The 16,081-nt window shown below is 52.7% G+C and overlaps 1 pseudogene; it reads right to left on the bottom strand.

Moving 5' to 3' along the window:
* Window positions 1–1,637: 1,637 nt before the first annotated feature.
* LOC144274180 (butyrophilin subfamily 1 member A1-like) lies at window positions 1,638–14,552 on the bottom strand (annotated as a pseudogene).
* Window positions 14,553–16,081: the final 1,529 nt, after the last annotated feature.

The raw sequence follows: 16,081 nt of genomic DNA, 5'->3' as shown, positions 1-16,081 counted from the left end.
CACTGCCCCTCCCCTGACAGGAGCTCCAGGGTCCCTCCATCAGACCTGATCCTCATCCTGGCGTTCCCCTGCACACAGCGGGGCTCCTGGCTGAACTGGGAAATGGCCTCCCCAAAGCAGCTGCTCAGCTCCTTGCCCAGCGCCCGCCAGCGCCCCAGTCTGTCCCGCACCCTCACTAGGTCTGCAACGCTCAGCGGCTCTGGGCTGGCGTGTGACCAAGTCACTGGCCTGTCCCTGCCCAGCTCTGTGATGTGATACTGGGGTTCCCCATCGGCGAGGAGCACCGAGATCTCACACTGCCCCTGGCCAGAGACAAACTCCAGCTTCTCCCTGCCCCACCGGATCAGCAGCCTGGCATTGTCCTGCACGCACCGGGGCTCCTGGCTGAACTGGGAAATGGCCTCCCCAAAGCAGCTGCTCAGCTCCTCACCCAGTGCCCCCCAGTGCCCCAGTCTGTCCCGCACCCTCGCCAGGTTTGCGACACTCAGCGGCTCTGGGCTGGCGTGTGACCAAGTCACTGGCCTGTCCCCTTCCAGCTCTGTGATGTGATACTGGGGTTCCCCATCGGCGAGGAGCACCGAGATCTCACACTGCCCCTGGCCGGAGATGAACACGAGCTCCTCCCTGCCCCACCGGATCAGCAGCCTGGCGTTCTCCTGCACGCACCGGGGCTCCCGTCTGAAGCCCTCCCAGGCTCTGTGAAAGCAGACCCTCAGCGCAGCAGTGTCCCCCTGAGAGAAACGCAGCCCCGTGAACAACGCCAGCAGACAGTTAGAACTGAGCCGTTCCTTACAGGAACGTAACCAGGCCACATACAAGTGCCCGGGGAGATCCTTAATATGGAGATAATAATAGGGATTTCCTTTATGATAGAAAACAGAGATTGTGTAACCTCCATCCCCCGACAGGAACTCCAGGCTCCCCCCGGCCCAACTCAACGTCATCCTGGCGTTCCCCTGCACGCACGGGGGCTCCCGGCAGAACCTCTCCAGGGCGAGGTCTAGGCAGCTGCCCAGCTCCTTGCCCAGCTCCCCGCGTTGCTCCAGTCCGTCCCACGCTCTCTGCAGGGTCTCCATGCTCAGCGCCTGGGGGCGGGTGCGTAACCTGGCCAGACACACGTCCCCCGTGGGCTCAGCGACGTGGCCCCGGGGCTCCCCATCGGTGTCACACACGCGCATCTCACACTCCTCCTCCCCTGAGGTGAGCGTCAGCTCTGCCCCCTCGCTGCGGTCGGCCATCCTGGGGCTGCCCCCACACACGAGGGCTCCCTGCTGGACTCAGTGGAAGCAGCTTCTCCGGGATTTGGATGCTTCCTGCTGGAGAGTCACTCTGCGCTGTGATGTGCAATTTATCCCACTCACAGACTTTGGGTTGGACCCGGCTGAAGGCCGATCCACGGCCCCATCGGTGAGTTGCCCGTTCCTCCCGTCTTCTCCCCTCTCTGTCCATGGAGACGCACCCGCACCACGGGCCCGAGCTCCGGGTCACAGTTTGGTTTTGTGTTGCCCTGAGTGGGGCTCTAGGTCGGACTCCTGCAGAGCGGGGCTGAAACGGGCTCTCAGCTCATCTGTTGCATCCCCCTGGGATTGCAGCTTCCACCAAGTTCCCAGGGCGGAGCAGAGGCAGGTTGCATGGATTCAGTTCGGTCCTTCTGGGGCGTCCTCCTCCCAAGGGCTCCGCTCAGCTTCTCTCCTGCCCTGCTCCAGCAGGTCCTGAGAAGAAAACAGGAGAACATTAGGGCTGGTTAGGGGGGTGAGTCTGGAGTCTCCCCGAGCTGTAGATTTCAGGTCACAGCCCCAGGCAATGGCTCATGGAGCAGACACAGGAGAGAAGTATTTCTGTCCTTAATGGCACCAGGCAGGGTGTCCAACATGCAGCCCGGGGCTGGATCCAGCCTTCCTCTGCGTGTAGGTGGCTGCAGGACATATTCAGCTTGTGCAGGGTTTGGGAGCGGAGGCACCAAAGGAACGAGGCGCCATGACGCTGAGTGTCACCACGCCCGACTGTCCGGTGTCTGGCAGATCCCTGCCATTCACCGCACCTGAGTTCGGCGCCTGGGCTCCTATACAATGAACGGGGAGAGCCAGATCCCCGAGACTTTGATTCACAACAGGGCCATCCCTAGGCATATGCAGCACACGCGGCTGCATGGGGCACCTGAAAATTTGGGGCACCTTTTCCCCTCGCTGGCTGTGGCTGATGTGACAGGGTCAGGCCAGATGGCTACAGGAGAGTAATCCTATTGGGATCCGGGAAGTGGGCGGGCGAAGCCTGTCCACTACTAAAGGATCCCCCCCCAGCCTAAGAGGGGGATCCACAGGACCTGGATACCAAATAAATCCGGGGGACAACTAATGAAATAATAGGGACATGAGTATGGTCAAAGGGTCAAGCGACAGGAGAGTAATAGAAGGCAGATATATTAGCCCCAGACTAAGTAGGTCCCTTTTCCCTGGGCAAGGTAACAGGGAAGGTTCCAGAACAATCAGGAACCTTCTGGAGATAATTAAGACAGACAGGCTGATTAGAACACCTGCAGCCAATCAAGAAGCTGCTAGAATCGATTAAGTCAGGCTACTCAGGGCACCTGGGTTTTAAAAGGAGCTCACTTCAGTTTGTGGTGTGCGTGCGACGAGCTGGGAGCAAGAGGCACTAGGAGCTGAGAGTGCGAATGTGGACTGTTGGAGGACTGAGGAGTACAAGCATTATCAGACACCAGGAGGAAGGTCCTGTGGTGAGGATAAAGAAGGGGTTGGGAGGAGGCCATGGGGAAGTAGCCCAGGGAGTTGTCGCTGTCGCACAGCTGTTCCAGGAGGCAGTCTAGACAGCTGCATCCCACAGGGCCCTGGGCTGGGACCCGGAGCAGAGGGCGGGCCCGGGTTCCCTCCAAATCCTCCCAACTCCTGGTCAGACACAGGGGGAGTCAACCTGGACTGTGGGTTCAGAAAAACGGCCAAGCTGAGGGCGGCCGTGAAGCTCCAAGGCGAGCAAATCCGCCAATAAGCGCAAGACCCGCCAAGGTAGAGCAGGAACTTTGTCACAACTGGTCTCCTCTCTTCTCTGGCCCCTCCCCTGCGCTGGGCCGGGGGGCTTCCCCCCAACCCCATCCCAGCCCCCTCCCTCCCTCGCTCCTCAGCCGGCCGGCTCTGCGGCCCCAGCCCCGGGGAGCCCAGAACGGCGCGGCCGGCCACTGGCAGCGCGGCGGCCCGGAGCAGAATCCCTCCCTGGACCCTGCCTGGAGGAGCGAAACTTCCACGCGAGTCAGTGTGGGGGGGACTTAAAGTGCTCACTGTCTCTCACACTTCCCTAACACACACACACACACACACACTGTCTCTCTCACACGCAGACCGGCACCAGTTTAATAATACTGCGTAGGGCCCCGTAAATCCTAAGGATGATCCTGATTCACAGAAGCCAGCAGGTTGGGTAGGGGGCCACCAGCCCGTCAAAATCTATTACCTAAAGGCCACGTCCTGCCATTGACCTGAGTGGGAGCCCCACTGTGCATTGTGGGGAGGGCGTGGTCCAGAATTTACACCCCAGCGCAAGGATCACAGCCCGAGAGGGAACCCGGCCCTGTGCTCTGAAGGAGTCTGACACCCCTGCCACAAACGTGGTCACTTGTTTGAGAACATCACATCCCACTGTGTCTCCTTCTGTTCTTCGCCTTCCGTCCTCCTCCCATGTGGTCTGAAACTTTCTATATCCCCGTACGTGCGTCTCTGCTGTTTGAACCCCTCTCCGCCCCACCACCTACACGCGTTTCCCTGCTAGCTATGTCACCTGCATTCCCTCCTCAGCTTCCTCCACACCCGCCGTTTAGCAAAGGGGCCTAAATACACACATCCCCCGTGGATGGGTCTCTGAAAGGCTGGGCCGCTAGTGGTGGTCCTTTAAAGCCAGCAGCAGTGGATTTAAGGGGGTGAGGGGTCTCTAAAGCAGGTGGGTTTGGGGAAGGGAGTCGCTGTCCTGTCCTCCTTGAGCAGAGCAGGTGGAAGAAAGGATGTGAAATGCGGAGTTCTCTTGTGATCAGTGGGCCTGAAATTAACCCTCACTGTGAGCTCAACTGTAATTCGTATGCGAAAGTCCATAAGATGTCACTATAATAAGAAATGCTGAAAGGAAAAGGTACGAAGGAGAGACAGAAAGACGGGCGTTAGTCCAAACAAAAAGGAACCCTGATATAATTCAAGGATGCTGTTAAAATACTGCTTGGTAAATGAGAAAACATGGGTCCGGAAATTAATGAACCAAAATTGGTGGGTCGGATATTAGGCCTAATGGGTGGACAAAATAATGAGGGGATGGGCTACTCCTCCCATCACTCCCTTTTTGGGTCCTCGAAGAGAGAGACTTCAGGGGAAAATACAGAAGAACAGATGGAGGCTGTCATCATCATGGCTACCCCACCCTTTCCTTGGACCCTGGGGCTTCATCATCCTGATCCTGAGAAATGTTCTTACTAGATAGGGCCAGAGAGTCTGATCCACATGATACTACCGGCTCCACCTCAATCCCAAACACGTAACAGCAACCCCTATCAGGCTTGACAAACTCACCCGAACAACCTTAACTCTGCCCTTTGTGTCACCCTGCTTAGAACAACTGAAAACAGCAAATAATCCTACCCTTACAGAAACAAACATTGGAAAGTTTGCAAACACACAATGCAAGACACCAACACAACCTTAACTCTGCCCTCTAGTCGTTATTGTTGATCGGTTAATTGTGCCTGAAATAACTAACCTCCCGCCCCAAACGAGAGTCCTCCTCCTTCACATCATCTTCTATCTCAGAGATTCTCAAACTTTTTTTCCTGGGACCCGCTTTGAAAATATTCCAGGCTGTGACAACACCCCCCTCAAAAAGTGACGACCCTCCCCCATACCATGTTACCCTTACTTCTGCGCTGCTGCTGGCCACGGCGCTGCCTTCAGAGCTGGGCACCCAATTTTCAGCCACTGCTCTTGCGACCCCCCTACAATCGTCATGCAACTGCCTTTTGGGCTGGGACCCCCAGTGTGAGAAACGCGGCTCTGTCTGTTCTTCCTTGAGGCTCACGATTTGGGAAGTGGAGACAGCTCATTCCATACCTGGTGTCGGACGCAGCAGAGGGGCCTCCCACAAGCTCCCACAGGGAACAAGAAACAACTCAGCCGTGGGGGCAGTTGGTGGGGTTGGGGGATCATGGGTGGCTGATAAAGGGTCACCACTGGCTCAGAGACTCACCCCAAACCCCGAGGGGGCCCATTTAATACGGAAAATAAGCAACATTTCCCTGAACAACCCCCCTGCCCAATTCCCATCTCCTAAAGCCAGCGCCTCGGCCTGCTCTGTGAAGACCTTGGGTGAAATCCTGGGCGTTTTTCCACTGACTTCACTGGGCCCTGGACTTCATCCTTTTCCATGTAGGAGAGGGAACGAGAGGCAGGAACAGAGAGAGAGACCCTGAGACAAGGTCACCTGCTTACCGGGTTTGGGGGATCCACAGAAGGACCCTAAAATCTCCCCGATTCCTTCCTCTCTTCTAGGGCTCGGCCGACGGGCTCCGCTCTGGCCCCAAATCCGCCATTATCCTCATGACACGTCTTGGTTTCTAAATGGTGCCGGAGCCTTTTCCTGCTCAGCACAGACTTTGAGCTGAGCCTATGCCCGCAGCTGGGCTGGGCGGGGTGAGACACATGGTGGAGGACTCAGGGCCTTTCGCCTGCCCTGATACACCTCCCCTGTGGACTTTGATTCCAGGTGGAGGGGAAAGAGATAAACAAGTGACTGGAAGAAGAGACACACCCCATGGGAGCCCGGCCCAGCAGTCCTGGATTTCCCATGCTGATGTGTCCCATTTCAGATGCTGGCTCCAGCCCCTGCTGCCCAGCTCGGATTAGCTGTCGTTAATTATCGGCCTGTCATGTATCCCTTGCACCAACCATCATGCTGCCCGCACAGCTCGTTAGCTTAGAATTAAAGCTGATAAATGCCAGTCACAGCCACGCTAAACCCTCCCACCCCTCCCAACACCCAGACATCTCTGCTGCTGTGGAGAGCCCTCAGGGGCCGCTCCCTGCCCAGCTCACCCTCCAGACGGAGATCCCCGTGCAGAACGGGGTTTTATAGTAATGCTGCTCTTCCAGCTTGTGGCCAGCCTGGGCGGCTGTGCTCCCGCAGCTGGCCCCATCACCTGCTTCTTGCAATGCACAGCCGCCTGCCCACCCCACCCTGAGCATCCCTGAAGAGCTGGGAGGAGGGGAAACCGGGATCCATGGCCGGGATTCTCTAAGGAACGAGGGAGAAACAGACTCAGATGGGCCCAGGGTGCTGGGAGAGGGGTGCAGAAGAACTAGGCCGGGGTAGTCAGTTATTGTTGTCAAGGTCCAAATTTTCAGGTACAGTCAAGGTCCAGACTCCACAGAAACGTTTTCCATGCCGCCATAACAAGAATGATACTAATAAGTAAATAAACAGATTTCATGGTCCGTTCAAAAGTGTCTGGTGGTCCGGATTTGGCCCACGGTCTGCCTATTGGCAGCCCCGAACGAGGCGGTGTGAGGAAGAGTTGTGGGATGACAGAGAAGGGGCCACATAATCTACTGGCTCAGTGTATTCCAGGCGCCACGGAAACCAAACTAGGTCACAGGTTAACCCATCTAGGAAGGACCCTTGATGAGGGTCTGCAGCCTCCTGACTGAGGATACCTGTCCCCATCCCTTTTCCTTTCACAGGGCTCTGACATTCGAGCCCCTGGCTTAACGATGTTCTTTCAACTGCGGGTGGCCTCTCATTTGGGACAGGTTAAGCACAGTCCTGCTTTCCTGTATTCCTACAATAATTACAACCTTGGTAACCATATTTCACTACCCTGCATTCAGTACTAAGGTGATTTGTACCCAACACCAGCCAAAGTTGATCACTTTGACACCGCTGTATCTGCTGAATATGTAATCAGAGCAGGAGCAAACTGTATTTACATAAACACACACTCTTCTCTTCTCCTCCCAGCTAGCTGTCAGGGCAGCATTCAGTCAGACCCCGCTCACAGAAGTGTAAACCCATTTGTAGACACTAACAGCAGGTCAACACTAGAGCCCAGATCCACGCTCTGAGATCGATCCGCTGGCGGTCAATTTAGCGGGTCTAGTAAAGACCCGCCAAATCGACTGTAGATCGCTCTGCAGTCGACCCCTGTTCTCTACCCTGGATAAGAAGAGTAAGGTAAGTCGATGGGAGATTTTCTCCCATCGACCTCCCATGGTGTAGACCCCGCAGTAACTCGACCTAAAATACATTGACTCCAGCTAGGTTATTCATGTAGCTGGAATTGCATAGCGTAGGTCGACTTACAGCGATAGTGTAGACATTACATTGGTTTACACATGGCTTACATCGATTTTGGGACTTGGTCCAAGTGTTTTATATCATTATAACTTAATTTGGTAAGGGATCCATTTAATTTAAATCGAGATAAGCCTAAATTAGTCTTGCTTAAGGTGTGACTGGAGGATCAAAGTGATGTCGGGCTGGAAGGGATCTCGAGAGGTCCTCTAGTCTTTCCCCCTGCACTTAGAGAGGACCAAGTAAACCTCGAACATCCCTGAGAGGTGTTGGTCCAACCTGATCTTAAAAACCTCCAATAATTGGGATTCCACAACCTCCCTAGGTAACCACTTTGATGCTTAACTAGCCTTAGAGTTAGAAAGTTTCTCCTAAGGTCTAACCCCAATCTCGCTTGCTGCACACTGAGCCCATCACTTCTTGTCCTACCCTGGCTGGACGTGGGGAACAATTGATCACTGTCCTCTCTGCAGCAGCCTTAAGCATATTTGCAGACCATCATGTCCCCACTCAGCCTTTTCTTCTCTAGACTAAACATTCCCAGTTTTTCAACCTTTCCTCACAGGTCTTGTGTGCTCAGCCTCCCACCATTTGTGCTGCTCTTGTCTGGACTCTCTCCAATTTGTTCACATCTTTCTTAAAGTGTGGTGCCCAGAATTGGATACAGTACTCCAGACGAGGCCTCCCCAGTGCCATATAGGGTGGAAAAATCATCTCCTGCATCCTACACCCAACACTCCCGTTAGTACATCCAAGAATGGAATTTGCCTTTTTCGCAACAGCATCACAGTGTTGACTCATATGTCATTTGTGATCCTCCATAAGCCCCGGATCCTTTTCTGCAGTTCTGCTGCCTAGCTAGTGATTCCTCATTTTGTGTTTGTGCATTTGATTTTTCCTTCCTAAATATAATGCTTTGCACTTGTCTTCATTGAATTTCATCTTGTTGATTTCAGACCAATTCTCCAATTTGTAAACGTTGTTTTGAATTCTAATCTTGTCCTCCCAAGTGCTTGCCACCTATCCCATCTTGGTGTCATCTTCTCATTTTATAATCATCTTCTCCTCTCCAAGGTCCCTCTCCATTATCCAAGTCATTAATGAAAATATGGAATAGTACCAGACCTAGGACAGAGCCCTATGGGACCCCACTCAATATGTCCTCCCATTTGACAGCAAACCATTGATAACTTCTCTTTGAGAACAGTTTTTCAAACAGTTGTTCACCCACCTTATGGTAATGTCATGTCAACCATATTTCCTTTGCTTATGAGACTGTCATGTGGAACTGTGTCAAAAGCTTTAATAAAGTCTAGATATAACACACCTGCTGCTTTCTGCCATCCACTGGGCTAGTTATGCTGTCAAAGAAGTAAATCAGATTGTTTGGCATGATCTGTTCATGACAAACCCACGTTGGCTGTTTCTTATAACCCTATTATCTTCTAGGTTTGAACAAACTGAGCATGTAATAATTTGTTCCAGTATCTTTCTGCGAATTGAAATTAGGCTGGCTGCTCTCTAATTCCCTTGATCTTCCTTTTTTCAGATAGGTAAACATAGTGCCTTTCTCCAGTCCTCTGGGACCTAACCAATCCTCCGTACATTCTTGAGGATACTTCTTAAGGGTTCCAAGATGGCTTCAGCTGGTTCCTAGGGTGAAAATTCTTCAGGACCCACAAATGTAGATGTATTTAACTTATCTAAATATTCTATAATCTGTTCATTCGCTGTTTTTGTTTGAGATCCTTTCCCCGTGTTAATATTAAGCATCTGGTCACAATTAACCGTTCTGGTAAAGACCTGAAGCAGAATACGTATCCCACACTTCAGCCTTCAGGCGCAGTAGTATTGGTTAGAATTCTTTCATGGGAAACTGGCTTTTCCAGGGAAACGAAGATTGTGGAGGGAAATTTTTCATCCCTTTGATTTTTCAGTTTTTTGATTAAACTAAAGGACAAATGGTTTAAGTTTTTGAATCAAAACATGCTTTTGTGAGTCTTGGCTTCTGAAAAAGTGAAACAACCTTGGCATTGTGGGGAAGTCTGCTCACTTTTCCTTCTCTCCTCTCCCCCCTACCCATTTCCCAGTGGAAGGGAGAGAAAAGGCAGAGCGAAAAGTGTGGGTGGGGGGGAGGAATATAACAACCATTGAACTGAAACGTTTTGTTAAGTTTGGTTTAATTTTTTTCAACTAAGGAAAAATTCCACACAAATTGTCCAACAAAACAGCACTTTTAAAATTTCCTTCCATTTAAATATTTTTAAAATTAATTCGGCAGAGACAATATTTTTCTCCTAGCTCTAAGAAGCAGCACCTGCCCTGCGGCCCTCAGGAAACGCTGACTCGTACAACAGTCGTTTAATCATAAAGAAAGTGAAATTTGTACCGTAACTGACAACGGTTAGCCCAACAGTGAAACTTTATAACACAATCTGCCAGTATTAGCTTTGCCATAAACACTGGCTATGGGAACAATCACTTCAACCTCTCAATTCTTTCACGCGTGCTGGCAAAGGGACGATTCCTCGGTCGAGCTTCGGGATTCCACAGGGTATTGAGCTGTTTGTTCTGAGGAGAGAGCTCACGGCACCGGATATTGAAAGGCTCAATCCCTCTGAAACATCTGGCCCACAGACCAGTGTCCGATCCCTCCCTTGCCTCTGTGTCAGGAACCGCAGATCTCACACGCTGGCCCACAGGGCGCTTAGGAGCTCGTCAGTCCGAATCCGCCACCCCGTGTCCTGCTCACGCCTGCTAGAACAGCAGCCAAAGGGTAGCAGAGGACTCCAGTCCTGGGCTCTGATTGGTGGACCCCTGGGGGGCCGACTGGTCCCCAGCCTCTCTGTCCCCCAAGCCAAGGGGCAGGACCTCGTCTGGGCAGCTGGGTCCTCCCTGCTCAGCTCTGCTTCCCCGGCAACACCTGCTCCTGATCTCCTGGGAACCTCTCCCCGCCTGACGCCCGGTTTGCCCTCTGGTCTGTCCTCCCCCGCCCGCCCCCACCCAGCCTCTTCAGCCGGCCTCCCCCCTGCTCTCCCCACGCCCCAGTTGAGGGGTCTCTCCCTGGCCTTCGACGGCGCCCCTCTCCCACAGGGGGTCCCTCCTTCCTTGGTGGGACCCCCCCCCACTCCACACAGAGTCGGCCTCCAAGGAGCAGAGAGACCCAGCCTAGAGCGCCGCCTCACACAGACCTCCACAGCCATAGAGCTACGGGGAGAGCGTCACCCCCTTCAGCCCTGTCTGTGCGGGGGGGAGGACTGGCGGAGTCCTCCAGGCCATAGAGATCAGGGGGTGGGGGCTAGAGGAGCCACACGCTAACACCAACCCAGAAGAGCGGGCGGATTCTCTCCCCGGCAAAAGCGGCCGGCGGCAAAGTGACGATCGGGTCCCCGCGACCAGCATCGAAAAACGCCACCCGCCCCCCTTCATAGTCCAGATAAACCTGGATCCTGCGGGGTCCCCGGCTCGGGGACAAGGGGGTGCTCTGCTCAGGGGACGTGAGAGCCCGGGACTGATCCTCACTGCACAGCACAGCCCAGATCCCCTCCTCGGGGTTAGGGCGGATCCGTCCCTTCCACCCCCCCAGCACAGACTCCCATCGCCTCCACCCCCACCTCCACCTCCCAGTAATGTCGGCCCGAGGTGAATCCCTCACAGCCCAGCACACAGGACTTAGTGTCAAATCTCTCAGGGTTGTCAGGCAGATCCTGCCGTGTGTCTCCCCATCTCACACGTCTCCAATCCGCAGACACGGTGAGGTCGGGATGGGCCGTGTCTGGATCCAGAGTCACGTTGGCTGCAGAGAGAGAATCAGAGCGTGAGGGGCAGAGCTCAGCCCTGGGGCAGAGTCTGTAGAGGCCCTCTGCCAACTTCACACGGACGGGGTGGGGAGCCTCCCTTGCACCGGAGCTATATTCTGGGGTTGTTTCCATGCACATTAAGGCCCCTTTGCTCTGATAGAGCAGCATAAAAGGGCCAGACGATCAGGCCCATGGAATCTTTCCCCACCTGCACCCACCTCTCCCCACAGATGTGATTAGGGACCCTGGCGTCATAGGAGGCTCCCAGCAGATTACAGGGAATCCAAAGTCCCCCTGTCCAAAGATGCGACTCTTCACACCCCGTCTCCTTGCAGAGCCCCCGCCCCTAAAGATCAGCCAGCTGAGCAACAGAAAACCTGCTTTTATAGAGACCCCACTGGCCCCCATGACTCTGTAGCTGCGGTGTGGGGAGGACACCGCACGCTTCCTGAGTGGCTGCTCGTCTTGTGCTGGTCTATCGGGGACTTTCCAAACTCCACGCTGCTGGCCCCAAGGCTATGCGATGGCTAATACAGGATTGCCAACTTCAAGAGATCAAATCTCATGAGACTGGCCCAACAATCCTGACATTTTAAACAGGATTCTGTTGTCGTTTTTAGGTCAGTCTCTTGATGTTTGAACTCCCCTGGCCCCTCCCCAGGGTGTGACCATGTGACAATTAGTGTTGCCCACTCTCTCCCATGGACGGGAGAAGGTGATTCTGGGTCCTGCTGCAGGAGCTCTCACCCCCGCATCTGTCCATCTCCTGCCCAGCAATTAATCCTGTCCCCCAGCCCCCCATCCGTTCTGTCCCCATCCAACCCCCCCAATTCAGTCCCTCAGCCCCCATCATCACTGCCCCATCAATTCAGCACCCTTACCCCACTGCCCTCAGTTCACCCTCCCAGCACTTACCCTATCTGCTCAGAACCCACCATCGATACAGCCTCCCCCAGCCCATCAGCCCCCCACTCACTTCAGGTCCCCTGCAGCCCCCAGGCCATAATAAAGCCCTCCCAGCCTCACCTCTGCTCCTCCTAGGGTTTGTCACCCTCCCTAGGCCTGGGGGCTACCGTGGGGTCCCCTCTCCCACTTCCCAGGCTGGCTGGGGAGCAGCCGCACTGGGTGGCTGACCACAGGGAGGGAGCGGCAAACGACTTAATGAACTTGCACTGCCCAGGGAGCCTTGAGCAGGGTGAGTCGGTGCAGTTCTGGGGGGCAGGGCGGGAGCTGGGGGGAACTGGCTGGCGCCTTCTATTGCTGGTTCATCAATGGCCGGGAGCGGAGTCGTGTAACACAGCTGGGCGTGTCGCTGCCCGTGGGCGTCTGTCTCAGCGCAGGGCCGGCCAGGCTTGTAGCTGGACATCAGCATCACAGGGCGAGAGGCAGCCCAGGCTGGGGATTCGGAGGGCTCAGCAGTCCCACCGTCCAGGCTGCACCCCGGGAACCCCGTCCCACTCATGTAAATCTCCCTTGTTGCAAATGAAAGCGATTACTTCTTGTTCTACCCGCACTGGACTTGAAACACAGCTGATCACCACTCTGTGTAGAACAGCCTCAGACATATCTGAAGACTGTTATCAGGCCCTCCCTGAGTCTTCTCTTCTCGAGACTAAACACACCCATTTATTGCAACCTTTCCTCACAGCTCATCCACTCTAAACCTCTGATCATTTCTGTTGCTCTCCTCTGAACTCTCTCCAATTTTTCCACATCCTTCTGAGAGTGCGGTGCCCAAAACTGGACACGGTATTCCAGCTGAGGCCTCACCGTGGCAAGAAGGGTGGAACAACGTCCTCTTGTGTCTTACATACGACACTCCTGTTAATACTGTGGCAGATACTTAAGAATAACATTTTAGTAATGAGACCAGACTAATAAAACATTGGTATTAACCTGAGCTTGCCCAGAACCTCTTTTTTAACTCCAAAAAGGACCCACAACACACAATTCTGAAGTGGCTCATGGGACTAAAATGATACGCATAATACAACTAACTGAGAATAATGCTATCGCACAGAAAACCTTTTCTGAACCCACCTTCAAGGGCCAGTTACAGGCAAAAAATAGCTTTATTTTCTGTGGTGGCACAAGGGACCAAAATGATTCACATACAGGGGGTGCCATCTGTAAATACAAGTCTGCATTGCGTGCCCGACCGCCTGTGCATTGTCTAACTGGTGGCCTGCAGGCTGGATCCAACACACGGGACGATTCTGTCTGGCCCCGATATAGGACAAAATGGTGTCCTTCACACAGCAGGACCTCGCACACAGTGCATGCGAGATCATGTGTACACCGCATGGAGGACGCCATTTTGGACTGCCTACGGCGTGCAAATGAGTTGTTGCATGCCTTACTAAAACGGTCACGGCCTGAGACGGTACACGTAATACAACTAACTGGGAACAACACGACAGAAAACCTTTGCGGAAGCCACCTTTAGGTGCCCGTTCCAAGCTCCAACTAGCCTTATCAATAAAACTGCCCAGAACACTGGGTTCCAAAGAGACACAGGGAACAAAAATATGCCAGAAACACATCTCGATAAATAAAACTGTTGAAAAACCAGTGGATACTGCTACAGACACTTCAGAACAATGTTTTATTAATGAGCACTGACTCATTACACACGGTTATTAACCCTTTCTAGCTCAGAACCTTTTATCTGAACACAAAAAAGGACCTGAAACACACGGTTCCAAAAGTGCTCGGGGGACCAAAGTGTTACACATAATACAACTCACTGAGAATAATGCAGTAATACAGACAACTTCCTCCAAACCCACCTGCAAGTGATTGTTCCAGGCAGTAAATGGCTGTATCAGTAAATCCGCCCAGAACACTCAGTTCCGAGGCAGCCCAGGGGACAAAAACGACACGCATGATACAACTGAGAATAATGCGATATGACAGAAAACCGCTGACAAACCCACCTGTTCAACCAACAGCTTTATTATACAGACAGTACATTCAGATGAGACTATAATGCTAATGAGAAACTTGTCCAAACCGACCTTTAACCCAGGTTGTCGGGTGATAATTAGCTTTATTACTAAAACCATCCAGAACACCTGGTTCTAAAGTGGCACGGGGACAAAAATGATGCATATAATACAAGGGAGAGCAGCATGGTACTACGGAAAACACCGGCCAAACCAGCCTTTAACTGCCTGCTCTGTGCAATGAAGGGATTAATTATTAATAGAACACTCTGTTCCAAAGTGGCCCAGAGGATGGAAGTGAGTTGTTTGCCTCCTACTGCCTGGCTCTGGTTAAAAAGTCTGCAAAAAGAAAAGGAGAACTTGTGGCACCTTAGGCCTTGTCTATACTGGGAGGGGGGGGAATCGATCTAAGATACGCAACTTCAGCAACGAGAATAGCGTATCTTAGATCGACTTAGAATCACTTACTTTGCATCCTCGCGGCGTGGGATCGACGGCCGTCACCCCCCGCCCCCGTCAACTCCGCTTCCGCCTCTCACCGTGGTGGAGTTCTGGAGTCGACGGCAGAGCGAGCGGGGATTGATTTATCACGTCTACACTAGACGTGTAGATGTGGCCTTAACAGACTAACAAATTTATTTGAGCATAAGCTTTCGTGAGCTACAGCTCACTTCATCGGCAGCAACCATTCCAGCTTTTACACCGTCCCGTGATTTCTTACCTTTTAATCCTCAGCAGCCTCCTCTATGGGAACTGCAGTGTGTTCTCTGTGATCTCTGGACAGATGGCAAGCCAAACAAATGGGCATTTGATCCTCTTGACAGAAGACATCTAAAGCCCTCTGGTGTTTTTCGCGCACTGTCTCAACTTCTGGTTCTTTTGCTGACTCCAGCGTAAGCATTCTGGACGCTTCTACAATATTCCTCAGCTGTCTGTTTGGTTTGAAGTTTCTCTGGGAGAAGGTTTCTCTGCACTCAGGACAGTGGGAGTTCGTACTCAACGCCTCCCAGCACTGAGTGATGCAGGCCTGCCAGAAATGGTGCCCACAATCTAGAGACACTGGACCTTTAAAATAATCTAGGCACACCGAACAAGTCAGTTCAGCTAGGAGCAGTTGTGGGGGATTCGCGGCAGCCCTGGCTGCTTCTGCAGAGAAGAGAGGAATTTAGTTTCTTTTTATTGTTCTCAGAAATGGGCCGATTCTGAACCTTGCACACCAAACAGGCGTTTCCTACGTATATGTTGCCTCAAGTTACTCTTGGGAGGCTGGAAACTCCCTTTGGTCGGAGTTAGCACCTGGAGGAAGCTCCATGACAGACTGTGGAGTGGCTGCATCTGACGCTGTGGATCCCTACAAGGGTGCAGCACGGCCACCCTGCAGAACAGTTGTTGGAAAACAGCACCCGTCACATCCACCCGCAGCTCTCCACAGCATTTCTTCCCGCCATCGCTGGGTCGCTGCGTTGTGGGACTCCAGAGGTACCTACAGCTTGGCATTGTCTGCAAACTTTGTAAGTGTACTCTGTACCATTATCCAAATCTATTATGAAGATATTGAGCAGACCAGGACTCAGGACAGATCCCTCCCTGCAGGACCCCACTCAATATGCCCTTCCAGCTTGACTGTGAACTATTGGTAATTATTCTCAGAGTTTGGTTTCCCAGGCAGTCGTAAACCCACCTTATAGTAAGTTTGTCTAAGTTATATTTACCTAGCTTGCTTATGAGAAGGTCATGTGAGACAGTATCAAAAACCTTACTAAAGTTGAGATATGCCTATCTGCTGCTTCCCTCCATCCACAAGACTTGTTACCCTGTCAAAAAAGGATATTTGGCTAATTTGACATTATTTGTTCTTGACAAATCCATGTTGACTGTTGCTTATCACCTTATTATCTTCTAGGTGTTTACCAACCGATTGTTTGATTATTTGCTCCGTTATCTTTCTGGGTACCGAAGTTAAACTGGCTGGCCTATAATTCCTTGGGTTGTCCTTATTCCCCT

Source organism: Eretmochelys imbricata, chromosome 14 (assembly GCF_965152235.1).
Source record: "Eretmochelys imbricata isolate rEreImb1 chromosome 14, rEreImb1.hap1, whole genome shotgun sequence".
NCBI lineage: Eukaryota > Metazoa > Chordata > Testudines > Cheloniidae > Eretmochelys > Eretmochelys imbricata.
Note: the sequence above shows the minus strand (reverse complement) of the source record. Positions and strands in the feature narration are given on the sequence as shown.